This window comes from Rutidosis leptorrhynchoides, chromosome 4 (assembly GCF_046630445.1).
Source record: "Rutidosis leptorrhynchoides isolate AG116_Rl617_1_P2 chromosome 4, CSIRO_AGI_Rlap_v1, whole genome shotgun sequence".
In the NCBI taxonomy this organism is placed as follows: Eukaryota; Viridiplantae; Streptophyta; class Magnoliopsida; order Asterales; family Asteraceae; genus Rutidosis; species Rutidosis leptorrhynchoides.
In genome coordinates, this window is record NC_092336.1 from 441,837,804 (window position 1) to 441,846,157 (window position 8,354).

Sequence of the window (8,354 nt, forward strand, 5' to 3'; positions counted from 1 at the left end):
GAAAAGTCATCCATGAATACTTCCATGCATTCTTCTATCATGTCATGAAAAATCGCCATCATACACCTTTGAAAGGTTGCAGGGCCGTTACAAAGTCCAAATGGCATGCGTTTGTAAGCAAAAGTACCATAAGGGCACGTGAATGTGGTTTTCTCTTGGTCTTCGGGTGCTATTGGAATTTGAAAATATCCGGAAAATCCATCTAGAAAACAATAGTAACTATTTCCGGCTAATCTTTCCAACATTTGATCTATGAAAGGTAAGGGAAAGTGATCTTTTCTGGTGGCGTCATTTAATTTTCTATAATCAATACATACACGCCATCCTGTTACAGTCCTAGTAGGAATAAGCTCATTTTTCTCATTTGTAATGACAGTCATGCCACCCTTCTTAGGCACGCATTGAACTGGGCTTACCCATGGACTATCAGAAATTGGATATATCAAACCTGCATCTAGCAGTTTAATAATCTCTTTCTTAACTACATCTTGCATATTAGGATTTAGTCTTCGTTGGCGTTGCACATACGTTTTATGACCTTCTTCCATAAGGATTTTATGTGTGCAATACGAAGGACTTATTCCTTTAATATCATGAATCTTCCATGCAATGGCTGGTTTATGAGCTTTCAACACAGAAATGAGTTGTGATTTCTCATTTTCAGTAAGAGAAGACGATATTATTACAGGTAATTCAGATTCACCATGTAAATAAGCGTATTCCAAATGGTTTGGAAGTGGCTTTAACTCTAATTTCGGAGGTTCTTCTATCGATGATTTATATCGATATCTGTCTTCTTCTTTTAGCATTTGAATTTCTTCTGTTGTTGGTTCATATCCATTGGCTATAAGTGTAGCTAACATTTCAGCTTCTTCAATTGGTTCATTTCCTTCTCCTAAAGAACATTCTCCTGTTCCTTGTAATTCTGGAAATTCTTCTAATAATTCTGCATGTGCATCTATAGTTTGAATATAATAACATGTATCATCTGCAGATTGTGGTTGTTGCATTGCTCTATCAACTGAAAAGGTGACACTCTCATCCTCTATACTTAGGGTCAGTTTCTTACCGAACACGTCTATCATTGCTTTAGCCGTGTTTAAGAATGGTCTTCCTAATATGAGAGGAACTTGAGAATCTTCTTCCATGTCCAAAACAACAAAATCTACTGGAAATACTAAAGTACCAACTTTAACTAGCATGTTCTCCATTATCCCTCTAGGATATTTTATTGATCTATCGGCTAGTTGTATGCTTATTCTGGTTGGTTTCAATTCTCCAAGGTCTAGTTTAGCGTATAGTGAATACGGCATTAGATTTATACTAGCACCTAAATCTGCCAATGCTTCTATTGAACTAAGACTACCCAGAAAACATGGAATTGTGAAACTTCCTGGATCAGATAGTTTTTCTGGTATCTTATTCAACAGCACTGCTGAACAATTAGCATTCATAGTGACAGCCGAGAGTTCTTCCATTTTCTTTCTATTCGTGATCAGATCTTTCAAGAATTTAGCATATCTAGGCATTCCTGAAATCACATCAATGAAAGGAAGATTTACATTTATCTGTTTAAACATATCCAAGAATTTGGATTGCTCGGCTTCTAGTTTTTCTTTCTTCATTTTACTCGGATAAGGAAGAGGTGGTTGGTATGGTTTAACATAAGGTTTAGCCTTAACTGTGTTATCTTCATTAACCTTTTCAACTACCGGTTCTTTTTCCTTATCCTGATCAGGTTGTGGTTCTTGTGGAGTAGGAATAGTTTCATCAGAAGTTACAGGTATTTCAGGTGGTTTAAGTGTTGTACCACTTCTTGTGGTAATAGCTTTAGCTGTTTCATTCCGGGGGTTAGCATTCGTATCACTAGGTAAACTTCCCGGTTTTCTTTCACCTATTAACCTTGCTAGGTTACTTACTTCTTGTTCTAGATTTTGAATAGAAGCTTGTTGATTTCTAAATGCTTGAGCATTTTGTTCATTTGTTTGTTTTTGAGATGTGAAAAACTGCGTTTGAGTTTCAACTAGCTTCGTCATCATATCTTCTAAATTCGGCTTTTTATCATCGGTTTGTTGTGGTGGTTTGTTTTGAAAATTCGGTCTTTGCTGATTGTAAGTATTATTGGATACTTGTTGATTGCTAGGACCTTGTTGGTTGTTGTATGGAATATTTCGGTTATAATTCTGGTTTTGATTGTAAATCGGTCTTGGCGGTTGATAATTATTCTGATAATTATTTCCAGGCCTTTGGTTTATGTATGAAATATTCTCTCTTTGTTCCATTGTTAATTCAATACTGAGACAATCTTTTGTCAAATGTGGTCCTCCACACTGCTCACAACTAATTCGTATAGCATGAATATCTTTAGTCATCTTTTCCATTCGTCTCTCGAAAGCATCTATCTTTGCTGAAATGGAATCTAAGTCATGGCTAGAATCGGCTCTAGCTGCTTTAGATGATCTAATGATATCTTTTTCTTGGTGCCACTCATGTGAGTGGGAAGCAGTATTATCAATAATTTTGTAAGCATCAGTTTCGGTTTTCTTCATAATCGAACCACCAGCTGCTATATCTATGTCTTTTCTTGTAGTGATGTCGCATCCTCGGTAGAATATTTGTACTATTTGACAAGTGTCTAAACCATGTTGCGGACATCCTCTTAACAACTTTCCATATCTTGTCCACGCCTCATATAGAGTTTCATTTGGCTTTTGTGTGAACGTAACAATTTCTGCTTGAAGTCTTACGGCTTTAGATGCGGGAAAGAATTGTTTAAGAAATTTATCAATTAAAACGTCCCATGTATCAATCGCCCCTTCAGGTAACGATTCCAACCAATCTTTGGCTTCTCCCTTTAAAGTCCAGGGAAATAACATGAGATATATCTGTTCATCCTCCACTTCTCGGATTTTAAATAGTGTGCAGATCCTATTAAAGGTACGTAGATGTTCATTTGGATCTTCCTTCGGCGCACCACTAAATTGGCATTGATTAGTCACCATGTGTAGAATTTGTCCTTTGATTTCATAATCTGGCGCATTAATGTCTGGATGAGTAATTGCGTGACCTTGGCCAGTGCGTTTAGCTCTCATTCGGTCTTCCATACTTAAAGGTTCCAGATTCTCCATAATTGAATTTTTTGACTCGGTATCACTAGATGATTCTGATTTAATAGTTCGTTCCTCAACAATCTCTGTTTGAATGATTGGTGGTTCCGGAGGAAAGTTTAATGGTTCAGGATCTATGAACCGTTCCTGAATATTTTCTGGATTATCAATTGTGAGGTTTGGTTCAAAAAATGGATTATCGGTATTTTGAACTGAAGTACTTGGTCGACTGGATGACGATTCTAAAGAAAAATCAACGGCGGTTATATTTGTTAAACGATGTCTTGATCGAGTTACAGGTGGTGAACGTACAAAAGGTGATGAACGTCTTGCTCGGTGCATTCACTGAATATCCTATTAGTTTTAAAAAGGAAAGAAAAATTATAATAAGTTATCCAATTAATAGACTTTTCTGATTTTGCCCACGTTTCGAATAGCCAAAAGATGCAGCAGAGGGGCAGGATTCGTTTGGTCTCAATATAATTGAGGACTGTTTGGCTCCAATAACCCGGTCCACGTACAAATCCAACTATTACTACGAACCAGAAAATTTTGATGTCTATTAATTTAACCACTTAAAATAAATTTCCGTAATTTTAAGAAATTTAGAGAAGAAGTAGAAAAAATTCTAAGTCCTAAAAACTAGAATGGCGAGAAATAAGAGAGACAAAGAGTTCGTCGCAAAAGGTCGAAAAAGAAAAAATGGTTGAAAAATAAAAGGTGACGGAAAAATAAAAGAAACTTATAAAAACTTAAAAATACTTAACTAATTTAACCTTATTACTACAACTAACTTAAAATTATAATCGCAAATTGATATTACTAATTGGAATGATAATTGATACATAGTAAAAGGTCTAAAAATATTAAAGCTTACAGGAAAAACTAAATCCCAAATGGAAATAACTTAAAAAGAAACTAAAACTTAAAAAGGCGTCGCAAAATTCTAAAGCACCTAAGTCTTAGTCTAAAGAAAAAGCACTTAAGGAATTCTACGGCAAAGCCTAAAAATATAGGAGTAAAAATAACTATAGCAAAAACTAAGTTTAGAATTAATTATGAGCGAAAAATATAAATATTACGCTACAATGATTAAAAAGGTACAAAAAGTTGTAAAAATATACAAAAAGTTGTAAAAAGTACAATTTTTATAAAAAATATTATTTTATATTATTTATTTTACTAAACTATTAATTTTACAATTTAATAAAAACTTATTAAAACTAAATACTTAAATATAAAGTAAAAAAGTAAAAAAAACTAAAATTAATAATAATAATAATAATAATAATTAAGTTAAATAATAATAATAATAATTAAAACCCCGTAATCAATGCGAAATTAGGGTTTTGTCCGTGTGTCAGAGGGCTTCCGCGAGTCGCGGCAAATAAAGAGGAAAACCCCGCGAGTCGCGGGGTTCAGGAATTCAGTTGACAGGACTTACTTTTTACGCGTTTTTCTTTTTTATTTTTTTTTTTATTTTGTTTTCTGTTTTTTAAATAAATAAAAGATTTTAAAATTAAAACTTATATTTTTATAAACTAAAATAAAAATAAAGAAACTTATAAAACTTAAATATTTAACAAAATCTTAAAAATACTAATATTTTTGTTTTTTCTTTTTATATTTTTCGAATTTTTAAAACGTAATTTTTACAAAAACGACTTTTAATAAAAGTAAATAAAAATCCTTTTTTTTTTTTTTATTAGCGTTGCGCTTCCGGCTTTTAAGAGTAATTCCCCGGCAGCGGCGCCAAAAATACTTGATGTCAAAGCAGAGGGGTATAAAATACTATTAAATTTTAGCAGAAAATACTATTAAATACGATACAATTTTACACAAGATATTTATTTATTTATAGAATGGATATACTTAAACCTTGCTACAACACTTATAGGCAGTGTACCTAATCGTACAGTAGTGTAGTTTTTAGTAAGTCCGGTTCGTTCCACAGGGAGATCTTTAAGCAAAGCTCAACGCTATATTAGTTTACTTTTATAAAAATACAAATATATATATAAGTAATATTATTATTATAAAGAGGGGTTTTTACCGTTTAATGACCGGTTTGTCGATTTTAAAACTTTAGTCGCAGTTAAAACCTAATGTAAAATATAAAATAAATACAAGACTTTAAATTAAAGCGTAAAGTAAATAACGATAATGAAATTGCGAATAATAAAAATGCGATAAAATTAAATTGCGATAATTAAAAGTACGATAATTAAAAGTGCGATAAAATGAAATAACAATAAATAAAAGTGCGATAATTAGAAGTGCAATTAAATATAAAATAAAGGAAATTAAATATGAAATAAAAGAATTATGCTTATTTAAACTTCCGTAATCATGATGTTTGACGTGTTGATTTTAGTTTTATGCCCTTGGGTTAATTGTCCTTTGTCCTGGATTATTCAATATGTCCGTCTGGTTTTTGTCCATAACAGTCCATCAGTCATAAATATAAATTGCAAGTGTCCTTGTCAAATTATTATTATACCCGAAGATAAATATTCCAACTAATTGGGGATTCGAATTGTAACAAGGTTTTAATACTTTGTTTAATGAATACACCAGGTTATCGACTGCGTGTAAACCAAGGTTTTACTACTTTGTTAACAATTACACCAATTACCCTTGAATGTAATTTCACCCCTGTTTTAATTATTCTAGTGGCTATTAATCCATTCCCGTGTCCGGTTAAATGAACGATTATTCGTACATATAAATACCCCGCCCATCGTGTCCGATCGAGTGTATATGGTAATTTATAGGGACGCCCAATTGTAAATCTTTATATTAACATTAACAAACTTTCATTTAGTTAAACAAATATAAAGCCCATTAATAGCCCATAGCCTAGTTTCCACAAGTGTCGTTCTTTTGTCCAAACCCCAATTATGGTACAAAGCTCAATTACCCAATTTTAGTAATTAGCCCAACATCATGATTACTTCGTTTTAAACAAGCATAATCATAACTTAGCTACGAGACATTAATATAAAAAGGTTGAACATAACTTACAATGATTAAAAATAGCGTAGCGTTACACGGACAGAATTTCGACTTACACCCTTACAACATTCGCTAACATAACCTTATTATTAGAATTATAATTAAAATTAAAATATAAATTATAAATATAAATATTACGTATATATTGAGAGAGATTGAGAAAATAAGATGATAAAATTCGATCAGAATTCGGTTGGCTTTATAGCCAGAAGTGAAATTTGGGGCTCCGCGACTCGCGGCAAAATGCCCCTCAAACTCCGCGAGTCGCGGAGAGGTATTTACAATTCACTCCCTTGGAGTTTCCTGCTGCCGACGGTTTTTATTATATATATATAATATATATATAATTAATATAATTAATTATATATTATATTATATTTATATATATAGTTAACTTGTAATTTTTAGTCCGTTGCGTCGAGCGTTAAGAATTGACTCTGGTCCCGGTTCCGGATTTTCGAACGTCCTCGCGTACAATTTAATATCTTGTACTTTGCGTTTTGAATCTTGTACTCTTGTGATTTTGAGACGTTTCTTATCAATAATTGGAACCTTTTTGATTGTCTTTTGTTCTTTTGAGCTTTTTGGTCGTTTGCGTCTTCAATTCGTCGAATCTGTCTTTTGTCTTCACCTTTTATTATTTAAACGAATATCACTTGTAAATAGAACAATTGCAACTAAAAGCTTGTCTTTCTTGAGGAATAATGCTATGAAATATATGTTCGTTTTTAGCATTATCAAGGGGCGTTGCAAAGTCCAAATGGCATGCGTTTGTAAGCAAAAGTACCATAAGGGCACGTGAACGTGGTTTTCTCTTGATCTTCGGGTGCTATTAGAATTTGAAAATATCCGGAAAATCCATCTAGAAAACAATAGTAACTATTTTCGGCTAATCTTTCCAACATTTGATCTATAAAAGGTAAGGGAAAGTGATCTTTTCTGGTGGCGTCATTTAATTTTCTATAATCAATACACACACGCCATCCTATTACAGTCCTAGTAGGAATAAGCTCATTTTTCTCATTTGTAATGACAGTCATGCCACCCTTCTTAGGCACGCATTGAACTAGGCTTACCCATGGACTATCAGAGATTGGATAAATTAGACCTGCGTCTAGCAGTTTAATAATCTCTTTCTTAACTACATCTTGCATATTAGGATTTAGTCTTCGTTGGCGTTGCACATGAAAGGACCCGTTCATATTCATTATAAACGATTCACAATAGTTGATTACATTGCGAGGTATTTGACCTCTATATGATACATTTTACAAACATTGCATTCGTTTTTAAAAGACAATCTTTCTTTACATCGAAAATTGACAGGCATGCATACCATTTCATATTATCCACTATCCAACTATAAATTGATTTAATAATAATCTTTGATGAACTCAAGGACTCGAATGCAACGTTCTTTGAAATATGCTATGAAAGACTCCAAGTAATATCTTTAAAATGAGCAAATGCACAGCGGAAGATTTCTTTAACACCTGAGAAAAAACATGCTTTAAAGTGTCAACCAAAAGGTTGGTGAGTTCATTAGTTTATCATAATCATTTATTTCCATCATTTTAATAGACCACAAGAATTTCATTTCCAGTTCTCATAAATATACGTCCCATGCATAGAGACAAAAATAATCATTCATATGGTGAACACCTGGTAACCAACATTAACAATATACATATAAGAATATCCCCTATCATTCCGGGATCCTCCTTCGGACATGATATAAATTTCGAAGTACTAAAGCATCCGGTACTTTGGATGGGGTTTGTTAGGCCCAATAGATCTATCTTTAGGATTCGCGTCAATTAGGGTGTCTGTTCCCTAATTCTTAGATTACCAGACTTTAATAAAAAGGGGCATATTCGATTTCGATAATTCAACCATAGAATGTAGTTTCACGTACTTGTGTCTATTTTGTAAATCATTTATAAAAATTGCGCATGTATTCTCAGCCCAAAAATATAAAGGGTAAAAAGGCAAATGAAACTCACGCATATATTTATTGTAAAACAGTTAATAAAGCATTTGCATGTATTCTCAGTCCCAAAAATGTAAAGAGTAAAAGGGAATCAAATGAAACTCACCATACTGTATTTTGTAGTAAAAATACATATAACATCATTGAACAAGTGTAGGGTTGGCCTCGGATTCACGAACCTATATTAATTATATATATTTATATGACGGTCAATATTTGTCTAATAATTTAGGCCAAGTCAT